We start from the raw sequence: 23632 nt of genomic DNA, 5'->3' as shown, positions 1-23632 counted from the left end.
GGTGTGTTGTAAGCAATTAGGGAAAGCTCTCCCTTGTTTCCATCACATCAGTAAAGGACAGAGCAGCGCCCCTGTCCCAGGAGGTCACAAGTAAAGAACCACCCCGCCCAGCTGAGGATCGGAGAACAGGGAGTAAGAAGAAAGTCTTAGAGCAGCGTAGTAATTGACTGGGTTTAGTTCTTTCCTGTCAGAAGCACAGGTAAAACAAAGGTGCTGAGCTCTAAAAATAGCCTCTGTCACTGGCCTACCTTCCGATCTCCGTGAGTTGCAAGCTGCAATTTCATGGTGCAAATGGACATTTTCCATGAGGGTTACCAAGTAGGAAACGTGTCATTCTGTCTTCCCTGTTATCAGCTCCCGTGCGGTAACATCATGGTGCAGTAACAAATAAGAATCTCAGTGGCATAAAATAAGAAAGATTTATTCCGTGTTTATCTATGCACTTAATGAACGTCAGCTGTATCCTCTGCTCAAAGTCATGCTCTTTCCAGGACTCGGGCTGAGGGGGCAGCCTTCTACTGACACGTGGCCAGTCACTGGCAGAGGGAAACAGGGCAACCAAAGCCTTCACCGGCCTTAAAGCTTCCACCCAGAAGTGATGGATGTTACTTCCATTGACCCAGTGCAAGTTCCACACGCAGGGAAAGGCAGGGAGTTGGAATGAGTATGGAGCCTGATGGGTCCTCCACACCCCATACCTTTCCTAAGAGATCCCTTGAGGCCCTTGCTGAAGAGTATGTTGTTTTAATAGAACAAACAATAATCAAATTTTTGAATGTACTGAATAGGCTGTTCTCTTTCCTGACAAGAGAAATTGTGTAAAGTGGGTTTGGTTATAGGTAGAGAAGATGAAAAAAGAGGCCAAAGAATAAGTGGAGAGTAGATGATGAGTGAAGTAGAAGAAGAAGATAGAGAAATAAGAGAAATGAAGGAGAGAAGGAGCATCAAGACAGTGAGCATCCCCCACTCCTGACCAAAATGGCTTTGCTACAAACTTCTACTTCTCCAGTTCTCCACTGTTGTTCACTTCTTGAGGTTCTAACTAGTTAATCAAACAAAGGAAGACCCTTAAAAAAAAAAAAGACGCAGAAAGGAAGGCAGGAGGAAGTGAGAAAAATCAAAGACATAGGAGTCTGGGCTACCAAAGAAGGATAAATGGTGGGGGCGGGGGGGGAAGCCAGGAACAATAAGGAACTAAAGAAAATGGCGCCATTCATGAGGAGTCTAAAATTGGAATGCCACTTTAGCTGGGGGAGATGCTGCAGATGAGATGATACAGCTTGTTATCACAGCCCTTGAAATATCAGATTTTGTCCTTGCTGCATTCTCTCTGATAATGTTTGCAAAGCTCACACTCGAGATCATATATGTGACCCAGGGAAGAAGATTGGCATTTGGGAACTGATTATCTCAGAATAAATACACTGGGCCCTTTGTGTCATGACTTGAGGCGTGGCCTGCCCCGAAACAGGGCATGGCTGGTCAAGCTTCTGGGTTCAGCCTTTTCCCACCCATCTTTAAACACACCCTGTTTCACCACTTCCCCACAGCCCATGACTCTGAGCCTACTTGGTAAAGGTGATATGACTGTGTTCCAAAGAACACCTTGCTCTGACCCATGAGAATTTTGTGGGTTTTTTTTTAAGTTTTAAATTTTTTGCAGCTCCATAAACCTGATGCTAAAAATATCATTTAAATGTAACCAGAGCTGCTTTCAGTAGCACTTTGCTAGCAGAGACTATCAGACTATCAGCCATCTTTTTAAATGTTAGACTGTCTTTTCACATAAAAACCATGAAATTGTTTAATTGAAATCCACCGTGAGAGAGCTTCTGAATCCTCAAAGAGATGATGTGTAATGCCTGGAAGTAGCAAGCCGCTCCCCAGTGTGCTGTTAGACCTTGAAATGGCAGTGGTCTCTGCTCACATTATAGCCCCTATTTATCATTTTTTCATGACTTAATTGTGGAACTGTTTTTTTTCTTTTTATTTATGTGAAGTAGAAATAGTTTTCCAAAGAGAATTCACTCACTATTTGTTGCTAAGCAAGAAACCTTTGAGTGCAGCAAATGGCTTAAATTCCCTTTGAGTGTTCTGTTGAGTATCTCCCTCTTTTTCTGAAATTAATGCTTCCCTTTTCTTCCTCTATCTACAAGTATATTATTTCCTCAGAAGCTGTCATATTTTACACAGGGCAGCCAGAAGCCTTATCAATGTCTCCATGTGAAAAAAAAAAAAGTGTGTGTGAAATGTGGAGGTGTTCATTCATAGATACAAAGGACAGATTGGTGGTTGCCAGATATCGGGGATTGGGAGGTGAAATGGGTGAAGGGAGTCAAAGGTTCAGATTTCTTAGTTGTAAAATAAGTCATGCAGATGTATGTGCAGCATGGTGACTAGTTAATAATACTGTATTGCATATTTGAAAGTTGCTAAGACGGTAGGTCTTAGAAGTTCTTATACAAGAAAAAATTATTTTCCTAACTATGTATAGTGATAGATGTTAACAAGACTTAATGGGGTGATCACTTCACAATATATACAAATATCGTATCCTTACATTGCACACCTGAAACTATTATAAAGTTTTATGTCAATTATACCTCAATTTTAAAATCTGCTCAGCCCAGTGGGCACCCAGCTTGACAAGCCCCAGTGTCTAAGAGAAGCAAAGATCATTTCTTACTCTAGGAAGACCCCTATCCCAGGCTATATGTCTTGGTGAGCAGAGTATGAGCACTTCATTTTAATCCCCATATGCCCTTTGGGTAGGCACCTTTGTGAAACATACAAACTGCACAATTGTACGTGTCAACTCTCACAGGTTCATACATGATATGGCTGGTCCAGAGGAGGCTATGTAAGCCAGACCAATCAGTGCCCTTCTTTGGATTTTTTTCGAACTAGACCCAAGAAAGTCAGACTCTCTGTTGGTGAATTCAAAAGATGAATTGCATGGGCTCTCAGTGACTGAGATTTCTACCATTTGAAGAAAAAAAAATCTATTGGTAGTGAAAAAGAATGATGCCAACATGCACAAAAAAATAAGAACAAGAGGTAGCAAAAGCAGCATCCTGCCCTTCTCATGGGTGAGTGGTTTGACTGTTCAGCCCTTCCTCGGATTTGATGATATACAAGTCTCTAGACCTCAGTTTTCACATCTGTAAAATGGGAACTTTAGTATTTTCTATTTCATAGATTTGTTGAAAAGGAAACTGCATTTAAGTATTTGGGATAGTGGGACATCTGGATGGCTCAGTCAGTTAACTATCTGCTTTCAGCTTCTCTTTCTTTCTTTTCCTTCTTTTTTTTTTTTTTTTTTTTTGTAAAGAACAGAAATTTATTTCCCACAGTTCGAGAAGCTGGGAAGTCAGATATCAAACACTGGCAGCACTAGGCTGCTGGTGAGAAGTTCTTTCCTAGATAGGTGCCTTTTTTCAGCTTCTCTTTCCCCTGCTCCCCCAGCCTGTGTGTTCTCTCTCTTTCTCTGTGTCAAATGAATAAATAAAATCTTTTTTAAAAAAGTATTTGGGATAGAGTCTGGCACCTAGTGCTCAATACAAGTTTGATATGATTATTATTCTTTTATTATCTTCAGTGTCAGAATGGTGCTTGACATAGGATAGAACTAGTAAGAGTTGCAAAGGATAGAAAATCTAATTTTAGCCCTAATTCCATAACTAAATTTACTCTTTGATCTTGGGTAAGATGTTTTTTGGAACCTCAATTTTCTCATCTATAAATGGGAAAAATAATTTTTTGCAGGTTAATTGAAAGATGACATGAAATAGTGTATATGAGCAAGTTTTACAAACTCTAAAACTCTACCCAATTATAAAAGATAAAAGAGTAGAGAGATGAATCTAAGTTTACTTCTTTTCAAAGATACTGAGATATCAACATTTTAATAACTAAAAAAGAAGTGAGAATTTGAAAGCTGACATTCATCTATTGGATACAATAGGTAGTATATGTCCTAAAAATAGAAATTTTTTTCTCCATTGGAATCAATAAAACTCTTTTAATTTTGATTCAAAAAAATTGTCCTTTAAACATTTTTACTTTCCTTGAATTAGCCCACATGCAAAAATTTTGCTTTCCCTTCATGATAGCCTGTCTGAGGATTTTGAGAATACCCTAAGCTCAGCCTGGGAAAACAGCAATTTTAAAATTACAAATCAAATTTTGGCATGATGTTTAAAACATTAGCCTGCACACAACAGAGGAAGCCTCAGATCAAACCATCTGTTTTCTTCCCATGCTACTATTTGATAAGTGGAGATTTCAAAAATAAAACTGAACACAATCATCTCTGGACTGTTTCAATGAAAGAGTAGCCTGACCCCCCCCCAAAAAAAAATCTAATGCTTTTTCTAGCAAGTTTGCAGATATTATTGAAGAAGATGTTCAGCAGAATAAATTCAAGTTAAGGAATAAAAATGTGAAACAAATTTTGAGATTAGACAAGTAGAACATAGCACCACAACATCCCTTTTCTCTTTTAATTTAGAACATCACCATCTGTTCTCTGTCACATCTCCCTCACCTCTTAACCTGAACATTTGCAAAGAAGGAACTAGAAGGTGGAGGGGATCAGAGAAAGCCCAGGTATCTGACTCAGACATTTTCAAGCCTGGCCACAGACCTATCGAGTAGCTCCTTGGTGATGTGGTCCTAGGTTGTGGCAGACACTACTGACTGCCTTTCCAGTAACACTTTCCCTTGCTCCGTTGCTAACAAAATCTCAATTTTTCTCAGTCCTCAATAGGGAATAATTCATGATTGGTCTCTGTCAACTCCTTGGCACTACGGGTGGTGGAATGACACAGTTATGCCCAATGTGATGTAAGTGGAGTCTGCTGGGGGGCTCTGAGATAATTTCCCACCAGACAAAAGAGGAAAGGCCCATGAGCCCACCTTTTTAGTGTTTGAACACTTACCTGGAGATACTATGCCTGGAGCTGCTGCAGACCTCTAGGAAGCTATGATGGGAAGACAAGCCCATCAGAGAGACTGACTCAGTGGCTTGGCCATGCTGAACTGATGACCCACTCCTGAAACTCCCACCTCTAGACTTCTTGAGATATGGGTAATTAAATGACTTTATTAGATAAAATACTGTTAGGTGATTTGTTACTTGTAAGGAAAATCCCCCTCATAATGGGGTCTTCCACAAAAAACTTCACCCCCTATCTTTCCTCTCTTCTGCCCCATAATATCTGGACAAAAAATGATGCTACTCATTTAGAACTACAGAATATCAGAATTGAAAGGCACTCTACATTTCCAATTAGCATGATAAAATAGGAAATTCAGAAGTGATCACCTTGTTTAAAGAGTTGTGCCATGCTAGAGCAAATGCCTATTGGAAAGGAGAAACATGCATAAGACACCTGTGCTATGAAGTGAATGACTATAACAAAATGATTTCTTAGGAGCAGATTTGTCTGTAGGCAGAGAACAGTAAGCACTAGAAAAGTGTGAAGAGGTTAACTTTAAGAAACAGAAAAGGAAATCTGGAGGCTTCAAGATCAATGTCTTCTTCAATTTTTCTAAGGCCAGACCTTAAGTAAAATTTTCCACAAATGTCATGTGAGATGGAGAATGCATTTTTCCCAAGTTGCCTTCTAGAAATGCACAATGAGAAGTTCCTCCAGAAGGCATGAGAGCTCTGGCCACACCATGCCTGTGGCCGCTAGACCCTGCTCTGGTCATTGGCAATGGGGAGGTTACTAAATTCACAGCTGAAATAAATATTACTAGGGTTATCAGAGAGCAGTTTCCAAAGCTGCAAATATTTTCTGAACTTGTGCAATCCAATTCTTCCACATCCAGATAGACCTGACACTCAAGTCATCTGAGGTGTTGACTATAAGATTTTTCTTAAAATGTTGACAAATCTAAAAAAATTCTTGACAAATCTTTTGTCTATTTTTTTGCCTCAAACCATTATAAAAATAAAGATTATTTTGATCAGAAAGAATATATTCTTTTAACTTAATTATGAAAATAATACGTGTTTATATCCATGTCAGTCCTCTATAGTGCACATCCCTAGCTCTATTTAACAAAGTACACAGAACATAGTAGATGCTCAGTAATTATGTATGGCATATGCATGAAGAAATGTAGAAAACTTAGGAATACATAAAGACAGAATTTTAAAGAAACTCTTATTCTGTATATTTACTTGTAGACAGTCAATTCTTGTTCCATAAATATGTTTTCTACATATATTTTAAATTGTCTATCTCTTTTTCTATAAAAAGGAAGCTGATTGTAGCTGTTGTTCCCTGAAAATGGTGGGCTTGCTAGTTGGAGATATTTATTCTCTACTATTATAAGGAACAGAAAGAATGTAAACTGCTCCCACAGGTTTACACATCTGATGAAGACAAATTTAATTTTTCTAACAGCCACTGCAAATTTCTCTACTCTGCTAGGTAGATCAGTCTAAGATATTTGGTAGAGTTTTATAGTTCAACTAGAACAATTCAAAAAGCTGATGTAACTGGTGTAAATAAATAATAAATGCTCTCCTTCATTCGCTATTACATGGGGTAAATGGAAGTCATAACATTTTTTTTTTCTTCTCACTTGAAGAGTGATTTATGCACTGATGCTACCAACCTTGTTCCAGGGGCTGTTGGAGTTGCACGTGCAGCTCTGAAAGTAAATGAGGAGTCTGTCATGGAAACTGCTTAGGACTGTCCTCATTGGCAACATAATTTAGCAAATATGGTATTAATGCTGCTGTACTGATTCCAGGTTGGGAATACATGCCATTGCAGTAGATTATCTCCTGCAGCCCCTCTCAGTGGTTGGGGCTGGGATTTTTACTCAAGAAACACTACAAGAAAATAATTTAGAATTTAGTTTTAAGTTTCTTTGGGCAGACCATTATAAAATTTTATCACAATCATCAACAGGGAGCCACAAGGGGATATAATAAGACTTGAGTTCAAATTATAGTCAATTTCTGATCATGGATGCCACATTATTTGCTCTGACTTATCTTGACTGTTGGCAAATTGTCCTTGGGAAAAACAGGGAAATAAGGATAGTTGTCCTAAGTTCCAGTTTTTCTATCTAGCATTCATTCAGTAAATATGTACTAAGCACATATTTGATGTCAAGTATCCTTTTAGTGAGGGGGACCCTGCAGATAACAAAGCAAAATTAAAAAACAAACAAAAAAACAAAGCAAAATCCTTGATCTCAGGGGTCTTTGTTGACTAAGCAGATACCATAAACAAGGCAACCAAAAAAATGCATAATATGATACTGGGTAACTATAAATGCTACAATGAAAAATAAAGGACGATGAGGGGATGAGAGTGATATTTCAGACAGGGTTCTCAAAGGGAGAGTAAAGCAGGAAAGCAGATAAACCAAGGACCCAGCCTTGGGCTGCTTAGGTTAAGGTTAAGGGAACAGCAAGAGCAAAGGACCTGAGGCAGGTCCATAAGCATATAAGAACCAGCAAGGAAGTAAAGGTTCAAGTCTGTGAATTGAGTTCAGTGAGATAGCCAGGGACACAATCATGCAGGGCTTAGGGGCCCAGAGAGGACTTTAAGGTTGGTTTTAAGTGCCAGTGATATGCCAGTGATGTGACTAGAGAGTTATTGCAAGACAGTGACAAAATCCAATTTGCTTTTTAGTTTTTTAAAGATTTATTTATTTATTTGAAAAACAGAGAGAACATGAGCAGGAGGGAAAAAGGGAGAGGGAAAGAGAATCCCAAGCAGACTCCAAGCTGAGCACAGAGCCTGACATGCGGGCTCCATCTCATGACCCTGAGATCATGACCTGAGCCGAACCTAAGAATCAGTGTCTCAACTGACTGCACCACCCCGGTGCCCCAATCCAGTTTGCCTTTTAAAAGAATCCTCTGGGGCAGCCTGGGTGACTCAGCAGTTTAGCGCCGCCTAGGACCCAGGGCGTGATCCTGGAGATCCTGGATCGAGTCCCACGTCAGGCTCCCTGCATGGAGCCTGCTTCTCCCTCTGCCTGTGTCTCTGCCTCTCTCTGTGTGTGTCTCTCATGAATAAATAAATAAAATCTATTTTAAAATAAATAAATAAATAAATAAATAAATAAATAAATAAATAAATAAAAGAATGCTCTGGCTGCAGTTTAGAAACTATACTGGGGATGGGGGAAAAGGAGAAGAGGCTAAAAATAGAAATAGAGAAACCAGTTAAGGGATTATTACAGAAATCCTCCAGACACAGGATTTCTGGCTGGGTTGGATATGGGGCAGGAATGAAAGAGAAAAATGAAGAATAGCTGGTTAAGACCCCCACCTCCTGAGTAGTACTATTAGTAAGATTTGAAAGAAAAAAAAAAAAGAGAGAGAGAGAGAATCAGGTTTAGGTGGGTGTGGACAGGTATTCAAGACCCCAATTTTAGACATAAGTGTGAAATTGTAAGAAAATCCCTCTTGATTGGGTGTTTATTGGACCCTGCTTCTATCAAAAAAAAAAAAAAAAGACATTAAGAAGGGGAAGGCCGGGGATCCCTGGGTGGCTCAGTGGTTTAGTGCCTGCCTTTGGCCCAGGGCGTGATCCTGAAGTCCCGGGATCGAGTCCCATGTCGGGCTCCTGGCACGGAGCCTGCTTTTCCCTCTGCCTGTGTCTCTGCCTCTCTCTCTCTCTCTCTCATAAATAAATAAATCTTTACAAAAAAAAAAAAAAAAAAACGAAGGGGAGGCCTGGTTAAGATTATCTCATAGATGAGGATATAACTGCCCTGAAACAGAGGCTTTGAGGGGAATGTTGAGGTAACTAGGACCCAGATATCATCAGCAGAGTTGGGGTGGGGATTGGAAATACAGTCAACTGTTTTACAAGAATATTTTTGCAGTTAATCCATCTGTAAAGGATGGAGAAGAATGGAAAGTACCTGAATTGTAACCAGTCCCAAATAGTAGCACCTGTGAATCCCATGTTATAATACTAAATATCCTGTCCCAGCCTTCAGCAGATATGACCAGGAAACATTCAAAGGCAAAGAAGAAATGGATCTCTTCAAAACTGACATGATGGTACCTACCAGGATAAGCCGCCGAAATCTGTAACCGTGGATGATGCTTCTGCCCATAAGACTCAGATTCCTGAACATAGTTCTGGACCAGTGTCTCAAGCCAGGTTTCTGCCAAACCAGACAAAAGGATTGTTAGCACCCATCATCATAAGTTAGGCAGCTATCACCCCTTTAATCACCATGCTCAAGGCAAAAGACCTTCTCCAGGCTCTGAAATTTTTTCCCTCAGGTGAAAAAAAAAAAAATCCAACAAAACAAAACAAAAACCAAGGCTGCCAGGGAGAATATGAAACTATGATTCAGAGTAGAAAAGAGTAGATGCGGCCAGAAGGCACTACAATCAGTGTCTGGGTTCCTTATGGAGTAGTAGACCAGCTCCATGAGTGCATACCTCAAGAGACAAACCCCACTGAGTGCATGCCCTGGGGGGACCAGGGTGGGGAGGTGGGCAGTTTCTGTACAGGGTCCTGTATGGCAGTTTGAAGATTGGCCATGGCTTTTGCCTGATGGATCACCAGTTGATGTATTTGCTAAATTTAAAGACTTTTGTCTCAAATATGATGAAATTGGTCTGGATCTAAATGTTCAGAAATAGAAAACAATGATATTAGAACTCAGTTATCATAGAATTCCTTTGATAGCTCAGTTTTCTTTGAGTTCTGAGAAACCTTTATAGTTACATGGTAAAACGTACATCCCTCTTGAGGTTCTGGATTTCTTCTTGTTTCTGGAGTGTGGATTAAGAAACCTGGATGTACCCCTTGACCTAAAGGCTGAGACTCAGGCTGTAATGAAAGTACCAAAACTTATGAACCAAGATCCTAGAATCGATCTTTTAACAAGATTTTATTTAACGCTTTGAGGAGAACCCTGATTCATAAACTTATGTTCTGTGCCTTTTATCTTTTCCAGTTGTCTCCAACCTTTTTTCCCCTCAATTTTTTCATCTACCCAGAAGCCCCTTCCCTCTCTCCCACCCTGTGTTTAGGGAGTGGCATATAGTAGGAACTCCTCCCACACTTCCAACTATGTAATGCTACTGCTAATTGAGGTGCAGTCTGAAAAACAAAATTGTTGTCTGTTGTTCTTATTGTAAGTTTTGTAATTACTACAATTGCTGTTTAGAACACGTTGGAATTGCCACTAGTCTGAAGCCTAACCTCTGAATGATCTGTGTCTAATCACAGAATGGAGTGGCAGTGGCGTAAATGTCACTCCACTCTACCGCTCTGATATATGCCCTCATTAAGGTCGAGGAGAAGAAATTTAAATATCAGGGTTGAGCTCCTGAGCAATCATGCCATTTCTGTTGATCACCTAATGAAAATTTATGGCATGTAACAGTGAGAGATAAGTTTACATGGGGAAGCTAGCTTCCACAGCTGTGCTCACACCATTTCCAGGGAAGGCCCCCCCATACTTGCTCTTACTGTGTGTTTTAAGATTCTCCTAATTGCAGAAAGCAGGGTAGGACTGAAGAAAGTTTGGACACATTAGTTCTGCAATTTTATTGCCAAGTGATTGCATAAAATGTAGATACTGCAAGCATCAGGAGAACCCCAGAAGTTGAAATGTAGAGGCCAAAGTAAAGGGAAGTTGAAATCTCTGAAACTTTGCTTGATCTATTTGAAGAGACTATACCAGGGTCCTACAAATGTGATGTTTAGTAGCAATTATTAAAAAACAAATAGGGAGCATGAATATGAGCACAGAAATAGCCACACTAGTGATAAACCATTAACACCTTAAAAAGAAGCAGAGACATGTATCATCACCTATTTGAAATGGGTGAGAATTATGTCATCTACAGAATCTAATTTATAGTTGTGAGAGGAAATAAACATTCCCAAGAAGCCACAGCCACTGGTCCTGGCAGGTGACTGTGGACACTGATCCTGACAACTGTTGCCTTGCAGTGGTTTAAAAAATTTGACATCACTTGCTAGAAACTCCTTAATTCTTTTAAAATTAATCATGAGAGGGGAAAGGGAAAAAAGCCTCTACCAGCACCCCCCATCCCACCCCTTGTGCTATTTTACAGAGAACTTTGAGCTCCAAAGCACACAGAGAGCCATGCAGGCATGGCATCTTCTCAGAAAGTGCTCCCCTGACTCTCCTTCCCAAAGTGCCGTGTCCTCTGAGAGATGTCTAGCCCCTCGCTCTGTGTGACTATCCCCACAGAGCCAGTGCCCGCCTGAGGAGAGCAGGCTGGCCGCTGATGGACTGCAGCCGGCATGGGCAGCCTATGTCTGCCACTCACCAGCTGTGGGAGCTTGAGCAAGTACTCAATTTTTCTCTGCCTTGGTTTCTTCTGCAAAAGAGAGGTGTTAATAGTGCTGACTTTATAGGAATGCTGGGAAGATTAAATGAGTTACTGTTTAAAGTTCTTGGAATGGCATGTGGCATGTAGTCATTGTACGTTTGTGAAATAAAACTGGTAAGTAAAATGTGTTTGATTTTTTTAGTATGCCCCCTACTAAAACAGAAGCTCAATGAAGGGAGGCTTTACTGGCTTTACTGTCTGTTGTGTCCTCAGAGCTAAGGGCAGTGCCCTGTGCATAGCAGGCTCTCAGTAATGGCTTTGCTGAAGGGGTAGCATCCTGAGCTTCCTCTGTGTACCCTTCCTTGGCTTCTCTCTGTGATTTCTCTCTTTTCTTTTCTGAATGACCTTATTCGGGTGATCTGGCTTATGTGTTTCATTCAAGACTCAGAGAATTATTTTATGCCAATAAATTCTCTGGGACTCTGATCCTAAGTGTAAGGCCTATAGTTTCTTCTGACCCAAATATATAGCCCAGAAATACTACTTAGTATGTATTTTAACTATTAGATAATGAAACATTGTTTAAATAAGCACTCTAGGCCAAGTCATGAAGCATGAAGACCAGTAGGGGACAGGGGTAGGATAGGTTCGGGCAGGCAGGACCAGGAAACAACTCAACTCTCATGCATACCTTGCAAATGGTAGCCCACCTTCCAAATTATGGAATGAAAGAGGTCCAGTCAAGCTGGCAGTTTTGTCCAGGGCTGGTAAACAGTCATAGAACACTCTGTAAAAAGAAGTAACAGTCATAATCAGATGGAGGTCCTCTTCTAGCAAAATGGAGGGACAGAATGAGTCATCTGAAATGAAGCAGATCCTTAGCAACTGAGCTACAGAGGCAGGCCCCAGCTCCAAGGCAGAGGAGCCTGGGCAAGCAATCACGTGCTATTGAACCCAGACATGAGGCCTGCATTTCAGAATTGAGTCCATTCCTAGCAGGAAACCAGAAGACTAATCAGAGACCAAAGCCTAAGCCCAGCGGGTTCCAGCAGTTGCTCTGAATAGTCTCTGTGAAGCCCCTGGTCCCTGGGCTTTTCTCATGCCTCTGCTGGACTGTATTTCCTCTTTTCCATTCCCTCTTTTCTCTTTCAGAAATTATTATTTAAATTTATCTCCTACTTTAAGCCTCCAATTGCTGATAGCTTTCTGTTTTTCTATTAGAACTCTTTAGGGATTTATTTTGTTTTGTTTTTATTTTGTTTTACTTCCTGATCTATTTCCTTGAATTTATCTCCTAGCAATTTTATTGACTTTTTCTATTTCAATTTTCTGAATTTTAACTTACAAGAGCCCCCCAGCTCTGATTTCATGCCCATAATGTATTCTCTTCTCTTTCCCTGAAGAATTCAATTATAAGATGTTTGGGCATGTTTGTTTCTTCTCCTCTCTGTACAGTTTCTGAATCCTTTGAATTCCTTTTATTTTTTACTTTTTGTCTATGTTTCATGTTAGCAGTTTCCCTCAACATCTACCCATCCTTGGCTGTTCTTACTCATCGATGTAAGGGTAAAGCTGCCCTAGAGCCAAGGGCAGCTATAAGCATTGCCAGAAACCCCTTGTTTACTACTGAAGAAAGCTAGGATGAGTCATATACAGATGTCATAAATTCCACATCTAGACAAGAAGGAGACAGGACATGAATACATGAACCACAAGTAACAGTCACATCTCCCACCTGCTGTGGTTGGGGGTACAAATGAACATGCAGCCTTACTTGTGCTCTGTTTCTACAGTTATTTGAGCTTTTCTTTTAGGCATGCAAAAGCAGTATCTGTAAAGATGTTTCTTTAAGGCTTGTTAGCTTTGGAATTTTATATTTCAAAACCTGCATTATATAGCTAAGAAATAAGAATGAGACAAGCCAGTTTCTGTAGTTGGGAATGAATTTAAATGTGTAATTATACATATCATTTACAATGGGCAGCTGCAGAAAGCATGTTAACACAGTGTGCCAGGGCTCTGTGAAGTGTGTTGCTAATGTTTACCTTACACACACATTTACACACACACAATGTGACCTTGCAAATGCCCAAGAATGAATAACACTACCTTTGTATGCAGGGAAATGTCCTTGGAGTCCCTCTTATGAGATACTGGAAAATATTTTAGCAAAAGATAAAACTATAAGCAGAATCTATCATTCCTCTGAAAAACTTGTGTCCTTCACCAAACTTGAACCCTTTCCCCCATGCTACCCTGGAATGAGAACTTTTTCAATTAGAAAGGCTTTTATCTGTAATTTGTAGGAGGCCGGCTCCACCATGAGTCTCTGAAACCCCTTACAGGTCTCCACATAGGCCATGGAGGCAAGACCCAGCGGCAGTCTGACTTGTCTTGGTGAACACCCTGTCATCCTGGCAGGAGCTCAGCAAGAGGGGCAATTTGGTGAGGAGCTGTCACAAAGCTGTTTCTCATCCATTGCCCTATGTTGTGGGAGGCTGCCACAAGGCAGTTTCTCATCTGTTTCCCTGATTCCTATGAGATGGGACTTTCCACCTGTCCCCATCCTTTGGAAAGAGTTACAGAGGCTAAGATTGCATGACTGGAGTCTACAGTGGCTCCTCGGCAACAGTGTTGCCCATAATCTGGCCTTTTCGGTCTGGTGTAGTCCTGTGGGACGGGGATGCAGGTAGCTGGCACCATGCTGCTCTTGTTTACACTATCTGTTTAACAGATGTCTAAATCTATTTGGGCTTGTGGTCTCCTTACTGGTTGAATCTCTAGAAATGTGGCAAGCCATCTTAACAGTGTTATAAGTGACCATGCTGCTCCTTAGTGACTGACTGTTTCAAGGAAAGCCTGACTGACCAACAGTATCCTAAGAAAAGGAGAAAGTTTATTTTCCTCTACTGGACAAAGGCAACTGCTATGTTAAATTGGCAACATGCCAGCGCAAAAAGTCATCTTGGCCAAAAGATGGCTGCTGCAGTTTTAGGCATCGCATGTGCATTCAAGGCAGGATGTAGCAGTGAAGGCAGGACGCAATGATCTGCCTGTTTTTCTTAGGAAAGCAAAGCTTCTCAAAATCTGCCTCCTTTTCCCTTTGTGCGTTACTGGCCCTAACTCCCTGAGCTTATGGGAGGCCAGATATCCAGTTTTGAAAGAAAGGAACCAGATTGGCATTATTGGTCTGGACTAGAACAGACTTGTCACAGGACACCCCTGGGCTATCTCCCTGCCTCTCTGCACTGGACAGGAGTTCCACTGGTGAGATGCAAGGGAGGATAAGTATGAGTGGGCAATGGCTGTGTGTGCCACTTCACTAATGTAGCGAGTCCTAGCTCCTCTGCTCCCAAAGACCAGTCAGTAGCTGACTCCATTCTCTCCTTGCTTGCATATCAATCGTATCTCATATTTGAATTGATGACTGAGGAGATGCCTGGTGGTATTATGAAAACAATTTCCAGTTCCACAGACACTATAAGACTAACCTAAAAGAAAAAACTATTAGAGTCGTCACGGTCAAGGACTGTAGATATACCAGTTTCTGAACTCCTTTTCTTTTCTTTATTCTAGAGGTAAAATACCAGACTTAACATCAAATGCTTAGAAGAGAATGATGTTACGTGGACATGGAGAGTCTGAAGTCACCACAAACTTACTTAGCTTTGCAGAAAATCAACCATGATAAATCTCCTTCAGGTATGATTACTATATCCCCTCTTATTTAAGTAAGAGATAATTGGGATTATTACCTGCATTTAGACAAATTGGTACAAGGAAAAGTCAACGTATCTAGTCTGGAGGGGAAAGAATTTAGCAAATGCTAACATGGAACCTAATCCCTCAGGAGCTAGGCTGTGAGAACTTAACCCTTCCATTCTCTTTCACCTGTCAGGCTTCCACATATCCCTGAAGACCCCACTTAACAATAACTTTCTTTATCAAATCTCTCACAGATTTCCCAAAGTTAGTCAAGCCATCTGTAATCTTACAGCCGTTTCTCACATCTCTAATTAAACTCTTACCACTGACACACTGGAATTATTTACTTACCACTTCCTCACCAACTAGATTAGGAACTTATCCAGGAGAGCAGTTTTGTTTCAAACACTTAGCACAAGTTGGGAAGCACGGTAGTAAGTTCTCAACATACTTTTATTGAATACAATTAAACCTAAACCTAAAACTTTGAATAATTAACAACCTACAACATTTAAGGCCTATATCTTAATTTAAACTCATAAAAATAAAAAATGCATTCTTGGTCTACAAAAAGAGGTTAGCACAATAAAACGCAAATGCAAATCAAAAAAAAAAATATATATATATATATATATTTCCTAGAATGTAAAAATGACTTATTTTTCTAACATTAGAAACTCCTAAAAATTGATATGAAAAAGATCAACAAACCAGAAGACAAATGGGCAAGAACACAGATAGATAAATCACATAAAAAGAAGTATAAAGGAAACCAAACCAATGCAAAGATGCTTGACCTTCCTCATAATTTTTAAAATGCTAATTAAAACTATGCTGAGATGCCATTGTAACCCATCATATTGGCAAACATCCAGAAGTTAAGCAATACCTTGTGTTAATAAAGCTGTAGGGAAACAGGCATTTCTGGTAGAATGCAAATGGCATGGTCCCTAGAAGGGCCATGTGGTGGTGACTACACAATTTTACAAATGTTTCCAGACTTCAGCCCTATTCTCATACTTCTAGAAACTTCTCCTACAGGAGTCCCTGCACAGCTACAAAACAGCATGTAATGCTGTGCCATTCTACTGATTGTATGAACATAAGAGAAGTAATCCACTTCCACAAATGGAAAACTGATGACATTGCTATGGTCCATCTCACAATAGAAAACAATACAGCTGGAAAAGAGCGTGCTCCGGAAAGGTATTCAGGACAAATGGTTCAGAAGAAGGGTTCAGAACAGTGAACATGATGCCCATGGTTTCGTAGAGGGTCAGTTATTTTAGTTTATAATTGCCTAAAGTACTGAAAATGTATACTTTGGGGCGAGGGGAAAGATAGGAGAACAGTGAATAGAGTGGTAGCAGAACTTCTCATTGTGTATCACTCCTAATCTTAAAATCTTTAAGTCATTACCTATGCCAAACATGAAGTTAAATTTTTAAAATCCCACATCTTGCACATAGTTTTTAGAGCCAGATCATGTCTTTGTATCTCTGCCTCACCTCTTACTTCGCCAGTGAATTTGGGCAAGTTCCCTAACCTGTCTGAAGATTTTGATGAGTTGATAAATAAAAAGAAATGAAGCCTAAAACAGAGTTAGTTCTGTGTAAGTTTTGACCATTATTAATACTGATTTAATAATTAAGTTGAAGGACTCTTAGTATCTATTTAGTGAAAAGATTTATGGAATCTTGCCAATATTCCTGTGCGATAGTTATAATCTGTTTCTCTTTTTGAAGATAATAAAATGAATGCCAAGACAAATAAAGAGATTAAACCCAAGATAGCACTGAGTCAGAGCCAAGTACAAACGCAAGAGCTGACACTTGGACACTGCGGGATCATCCCATGTCACACATATGGGAACACTAGGAGACAAGTGCATTGATTTTATTCCTTTCTAGCAATCAAAAAGAATAAATCTGATTTTGAGGTATTAGGAATGTGCAAACTGTTTCAAGATGTGCAAGATAACTGCAAAACACAGCCCCCGAAAGTAACTGCTACAATTCTTGATGAAATCAATAGATGAAATCTTCCTACTCATTTTCTAGTTGCCCAAGAAAATGGGGGTCACCATCAGGCTGGGAGTTTCTAGGAGAAACTTTAAATGCAGGCAACAGGTTCAGCTGTGATGCTTGCATTTACGGTCCCACACATGCCTACCCTATGATTGTTTATCTGAAAATAGAGAATTATTAATGCAGAAATGATAGAACTAGCTGGGCATTGTCAATTTATTTCTCAATCTCTTTTGGATGGTTTAAGTTGGCTTTTTCTGTGGAAAACGAGTATGTGTGTGACATGTCGATATTTGGATGACCAGATGTATTGGGTAACACTGATTGAAAACAGTACAAGGAAGCAGTTTAGGTGTTTTTCTTTCTAATCAAAAAACAAAGCCTAACACATTGTGAAGAAATTGTGCCCCCTGCTGATTTAACTTGATATTAATGTCATCAGCTTAAAAAGAAAAAAGAATTTTTAAATCAGGCCTGTAAGAGAGTGCTGTGTCCTCAAGGTCAGTAAATGTCCGTTCGGATACTAAGGCAGTCTCTCCTAGCAATTAGGAACTCTTTGCTTGATATCGACCTTGGAGAAAAAGGAACTGAAAGAAGAATGCTTCCTTTTGTGAGTCTTGTAAAATTTTGTTCAAAGAACCTTCTCAATATTCTACATACCTTTGTCGACTCTGAAAGAGAGAAGCAAGACAAAAAGCTTAGAGAATCATGTGGACTGATGGTGAGCACAGCCCCTTTGTGATTACCTCTAGCTTTATTAGGACACAAAGGACATTAGAACTCTGTTCTAACTATCAGGAGAAATAAAAATGCTCTTGTGATTGACTGAGCTTATTCACTCTGAGAATATTATTATTGCCATGAATAGCAATCACGGTCATACATTCCAGGTGCCTGGAAGTCATTTTTTAACTGGATATGAGCCAACTCTTCAGATTCCAAATGCATCCTCTAAAACGGCTCCAGCCCTGAACAAAATTGTTTACTAGAAATGTATCCACTGCAACGCAATCCCCCTTCTCTGGGATCCTCACAGTTTGTCTTGATGTCTTGATCTCTTCCTTGTCTACTGCCTCTCAACCCAAGTTTTTGTTCTATTTCTTTTTCTGATCTGGTACTAATTTCCAACAAGTAGCCATACAATCTTTCATGAAATTTTCATTGACAGAGCTTATGCTCTTCTCCTCTGCAGTGAACTGAATGTTTGTGTCCTCCCAAAAGCCATATGATGAAGCCCTACCCCCACGGTGATGGCATTTGGAAGTGAGACCTTTGGAAGGTTAATTAGGTTTAGATGAGATCTTGAGAATGGAGCTTGAATGACGTGGTTGGCACCTTTACAAGAGAGAAAACAGAGTGCACTCCCTCTGCAAGAAGGTAGCCTCCTGCCAATCCGGGGAAAGGTCCTCACCAAGAACACAATCATTGTGCCTCCCTGATCTCGGACTTCTGGCCTTCTGAACTGTGAGAAATAAATAACTACTGCTTAATATTCCTACTCTGTGCTATTTCATTATTGCACCCTGAGCTAAGACATTCTCTTCAAAGGAATACATCTTTAGGAGAAATTCCTGATTGCAGAAGGACTTCAGAGGTGCAGTTAGCCTTGGAGAAGATAACGGAGGAGATGTTTGGAGTAGAGCACAGCTCCTCAGGCCTCTCCTTCTAGCCCAGGCCACAGGCCACACATCACTGCTCTTCTACATCTGTGAAGAGACCAGCCTTTTCCAGTCTGAAGGATACAAAGCTTTGTTCCAGATTCAACTAACAAATAGGTAGGAAAAATTCTCCTCCCACCCCACCCCTCCATCCTCTAGAAGTACTTTCAGTCTACCCAAAGTCCCTTTTATTCTTTAAATAGGGTTGCCAGATTTAGCAAAGAAAAGTACAGGGCACCCAGTTACATCTTCATTTAAGATAAACATGAATGATCTAATCTTTGTTGTTTATCTGAAATTCCAATTCAGTTTAACCAGAGTCCAGCATTTTCTTCGATTTCACTGTTTGCACGGCTTGTTTTCCAGGGCGTTCTAAAACTGCTTACTAAGCCAGATGGGGAAGGAGGCGCAGGTGAGCACGGCCGAGGCTGTCTCGGGCGCTCATCTCCCTCTAGCGGCCTCCGGGGACATCACACCCGCCGAGGAGAGGGGGTGGGGAGGAGCCGCGGGCGCCTGGGCCGGGAGAGGATGCTGAGGTTCAAAGCCAGGCTCAACTTAGATCCCTTTCACTCCCCACCCCCACCCCGTGCCTTGGCACAGGACAGGAAAGTCCCCACTAGCAGAAATGGCGAGTTTTTTGGTTTCCGAGCATGGGTTCTAAAATCCAGAGATGGATCCCAGATTATTCCTCGAGTTCCTAGAAGGACAGTTCCTTCAACAGAGGTGTTTCACGGTTGCTTGTTAAATGAATGAATGCATGCATGAATGAATGAAAGAAAGAAACTATCACAACTGTCTACACACCAAATTTACTGTCATGGAGCACACTCATTGGCATTAGTGAGATCCAGGCAAGGCAGAGAATTCAATGACAACTTTGGTGTTAGGAGCCCCTGCTGCCATCAGTGGCAGGTCAATTAAAAAACTAGATTTTTTAATACTAAGGAGTAATGGGGGGGGGGGGGCGAGGGAGTGGCCTTTAGTCTGTGTCAGTCTCCTTCAAGCCACCCAAAGAACACAGAATCTAAGCAAAAGCAATCATCTTGCTTTGCATTTTCCAGACAAATCGCCCAGAAGTTGCACCTTCTAACCAGGTTGTCTCTGGAAGCTCTGCTACACAGATATGCTGAACGTCCATCCCCTAGTACCCGTCTTAGCCCTCATCTGTCATCTCACAGACTGGGTGGTAGGTATTTGCACAGGAAATTGAGACATCAGGTACTCACCCTTTTAAAAAAATTACTCATATGGAAGGACGTAATAATTACTGAGCATCTAATATGTGGCAGGCACTATCTCTTGTTACCTCATGTGATCTTCTTGGCACGTTAGTCAGCACAGGCTGCTACAACAAAAACATCGTAGACTGTGGCTTAAACAAGAGGCATTTATTTCTCACAGTTAAGGAAGTTGGAAGTCTGAGGCTGGAGTGTCGGCGTGGTAGGGTTCTCAGTAACCATCTTTTTCCTGGCTTGTAGATGGCTGCCTTCTTGCCATGTCCTCACATGGAAGAGAGAGAAAAGGCTCTATTCTCTTCATCCCTTTAGAGGACACCAGTCCCATCCTGGGGTGGCGGGGAGGAGGGGTTGTCTGCTTTCATAAACTAATCTAAACGTAACTACTGCCCAAAAGCCCCATTGTCAGATACCATCCTGTGGAGATGGGGGTGGGGTGGGGGGTGCACATCCGTATGGATGGGGGAGCACCAACATTCAGTCCTTAGTACACAGTAACACAGTGAGGTTGTCATTACTGTTCACACTGCTGAAGATGTGGAAATGGCAGGTTAGAGAGAGGAGTAACTTGGCCAGGGTCATGCAGAGGATGCCAAGGTGCAAACACTAGGTACAAACCTGATCTCTGTCCAACTTATCACGATGGCACTTAAGTACCTGAAGAGGCCATTTGTATGCTAAGAAGGAGGATCAAACAATGAGGGAATGTATGCTAAAAGTCAAAAAGCAAGCAGCAAGGGAAAATGTGAAGGGAGGGTGGAGTGGTGAGTGAGAGGCAGACAATGGCTCTGTCATTCCTCTGTTGGAACTCAGCTCTGACTGGTCTCATCAGCTAGTCCCTCTACACCTAAGGTTCTTTAGGTAACAAAGGACACTACGGTGTTTTTTGAAAATCTTTCTTACTTTTAAAAATTTCCAGGCTGAGCATCCTGAATATTCTGGTCTTCTGAAGAAGAGCTCAGGAATCTGCATCGATAGGAAGCATGGCAAGTTTGAAGCTCAGAGGATCTGATGTTCTCTAATGTTTATTCCTCCTCTAAAATCTCAGTGGTAACTCAGCCACTGAGGCTACATTCTTAGGAGAATTTTCCAGTAAATTTTTATTATTTTTTTTATATATAATTATTCTAGGAAAGGAGAAGTTAAGGTACTTTGTAGTTGGTCTTGGTGTACTTCTAGAGAGCGAGATTGCTAAGTGGAAGTTCTCATGGTGTTTCCTATGTCATTTCAATGGCATTTGACAATTTGTAGCACGGGCCCAGTAGAGTTGTAAGCTCCAAATGTAGTAATTCCACTTGATGTTAGATTATAAAAAGCTATGTCTATGTGGGGTAGAACCTGAAGACCTTCCAAGGAACAATTAATCTCACAAAAAAATGATTTGGAAACAAAATAGTTATGTAAAGTAATTTTCTTTTAGTTATTTAGATCCTGTATTAATTCCTCGAACATGTATTTTTTAAAGTGCTTGCTATGCTAGGAGCTGTGAATAGGATGAAGAGTTGCTTGGTCTCTTTAACCTAACTGTGTATCACACTTCCTCAAATCTTGTTCAGAAAGAGTCTGGGTAAAATAAAGTCAAAAAGTCAAATTGAAACAGATTACAGAATGTTCTCATTAGGGACAGGATCACTGTGCACACTTATGTTAATGGGCACATGGATGGGGATGGTGTCAGCAGCAAGCTCTTGGAATATCATCAGTTATGAGAAGTCCAAAATTCCTTGAAAGGCCATAAGGATGCTGTGTTACACCTTCAACTTGAAATAATCTTTGAAACCCATTTTGTTGAATCAGAGAGTCACCTGGCTAGGCTTACTATTAAAGCAAAAAGAAGAGTTTTAAGTCCTTTACCTAAATGCTCCCTTGCTCCCTCTTACCACTTTTTGGTTTTCCTAATAACTTAATTCTTAGGTCCCTCAGTTCTGTTCCTCATTGGCTATTTGCACTGTTCGTACCCTTAGATAATTAGTATTTCATTCTTTAGTCATCATCCACAGCCCATACATTTCATTATCATTATCTTATCTTGGTGCAAGGAACTCATCTAATTATCCCTATGTACTTCCCTTTGAAGATGGTATCATGATGTTAATAATTTGTTTCTCTTATAACTGAATAAATTACCTATAAAATGGTTTCTATATCTTATTTCTAGTTCTCTCTTATAAAACCTCTGTCTATATTGCTGACTCGTCACCTGCTCAGATATCTAAGATTAAATTTACTGGTTGGGCAGGCATGTAGTTGATATATGACTAACAGGCAATTCTCCTTCAGGACACTCAAGATTGTGTAAGTACACCTGATTCATACCTGCTGCAGCTGCGATGTGTACTAATAGAGCAAAACAGAGAGCGGGGATGATGACAGCCCAGCCACAGTGACTGGTTCTCTAACTCCATAAACCAACAGGGAAATTACAGCCTGGTAAAACAAATAGCTCCCAAAATCATTCCAAAAATTCCAAGGAGTGATAGAAGTTTTCTTCACATCCTTTGCAGTGAGGAGACTAAGTTGTTTGATGCTTTTCTTCAAGTTTGCTCCATTGTTTCCATACTTCCCTTCCCTTCTAAGGCTCTTCACCATCATTCAGTTCATTCTCTGCTCAATAAAAATTTCTTAAGCCTCTTTTACATGCTAGACACTGTGCTAGGAGCTAGGAATGCAGCCATAAATATTGTCAAGTGGACACAGACACTAGTCTCTTCTGTTGTATTCTTCTAGTCAGATTCACCTATCTTCAAATATTTTGATAATGAGTCAGAATAGGAGAGTATGAGCTAAAAGCATGGGGTCTAGTCAGAGCTGAGTATGAGACATAAGCTCATCACTGCTACCTGTGTGCTCATGGACATGTAGATATTGCTGAGCCTTTGCATTCCCATTTGTAAAACAGAGATCACATTAGTACCTTCTCCCCAGTAAAAGTGTGAGGATTAGAAGAGATGGTATTTATAAAAGTACTTGCTTAATGCCTTAAAATGAGCAAGTGCTCAAAAAATTGAAGCTCATATCATTTAATAATATGATTTTCCCAGGCATGTGTACACAAATTCAACTGATTTTTTGCAGGAAGGTCAGAGCCTCCTTGAGGCTTCAGCTGGGCTGAGCTTAAGAAAAAATGTCAGCAAGGGCTGAAAATGATGTGTGACTCATTCCGCAATTGGTCTGTGGTTGAGGAGTCAACCAGAGGAATGTTCAAGTTAAGATTTCTCCCAGCAGGGGCAGCCTGGGTGGCTCAGCGGTTTACCACCACCTTCAGCCCAGGGTGTGATCCTGGAGACCCGGGATCGAGTCCCACATCAGGCTCCCTGTATGGAGTCTGCTTCTCCCTCTGCCTGTGTCTCTGCCTCTCTCTCTCTCTGTCTCTCATGAATAAATAAAATCTTAAAAAAACAAAGATTTCTCCCAGCAAGTGAAATTAAGAGAGTAAGAACTAGAGCTGTGATCTAGAGTTCCTTCTCTCCAGCATGACATTTCCTCAGATTCATTCTGGAGAAAACAAGTCCTAAGAGAAGGTGTGAAGCAATGGTTCTCTGATCAAAAACCTTTGGAAAATGCCTTTGCTATAACAGAACTGTGCCTTGTATATTCACAATGCATATTAGCATATTAAATATTCAAATACTAGCAACAAAAAAATTTAAACTTTCTATCATCTTCCAAATTCATGTCTGTATAGAATTCTTTTTTTAA

At 40.5% G+C, this 23632-nt stretch overlaps 2 long non-coding RNA genes across 9 annotated transcripts in view; one reads left to right on the top strand and one right to left on the bottom strand.

Annotated features, from left to right (window-relative positions):
- LOC144317219 (uncharacterized) overlaps positions 1-19435 on the bottom strand; it is a 52953-nt gene extending 33518 nt beyond the window's left edge. For 2 of the 5 annotated variants that reach the window (XR_013383161.1, XR_013383165.1), the window contains exons 1-3: positions 17701-17788; positions 12000-12095; positions 9055-9153 (exon numbers count right to left, since the gene is read on the bottom strand). This is a non-coding gene — a long non-coding RNA (uncharacterized LOC144317219). Of the gene's footprint in view, positions 1-9054; positions 9154-9436; positions 9618-11305; positions 11359-11999; positions 12096-17700; positions 17789-19084 lie in introns of those variants that run through there. The other 3 variants (XR_013383162.1, XR_013383164.1, XR_013383163.1) reach the window with 3 other exon arrangements.
- Positions 1-23305, top strand: part of LOC144317218 (uncharacterized) — a 49753-nt gene extending 26448 nt beyond the window's left edge. For 3 of the 4 annotated variants that reach the window (XR_013383157.1, XR_013383158.1, XR_013383160.1), the window contains 5 exons: positions 14885-15010; positions 18233-18815; positions 19065-19110; positions 19760-19884; positions 20853-23305. This is a non-coding gene — a long non-coding RNA (uncharacterized LOC144317218). The remainder of the gene's footprint in view (positions 1-14884; positions 15011-18232; positions 18816-19064; positions 19111-19759; positions 19885-20852) is intronic. The other variant, XR_013383159.1, reaches the window with a different exon arrangement.
- Positions 23306-23632: the final 327 nt, after the last annotated feature.

Source organism: Canis aureus, chromosome 7, assembly GCF_053574225.1.
Source record: "Canis aureus isolate CA01 chromosome 7, VMU_Caureus_v.1.0, whole genome shotgun sequence".
NCBI lineage: Eukaryota > Metazoa > Chordata > Mammalia > Carnivora > Canidae > Canis > Canis aureus.
The sequence above is the reverse complement of the archived record's forward strand: the minus strand, read 5'-3'. Positions and strand labels throughout refer to the sequence as shown.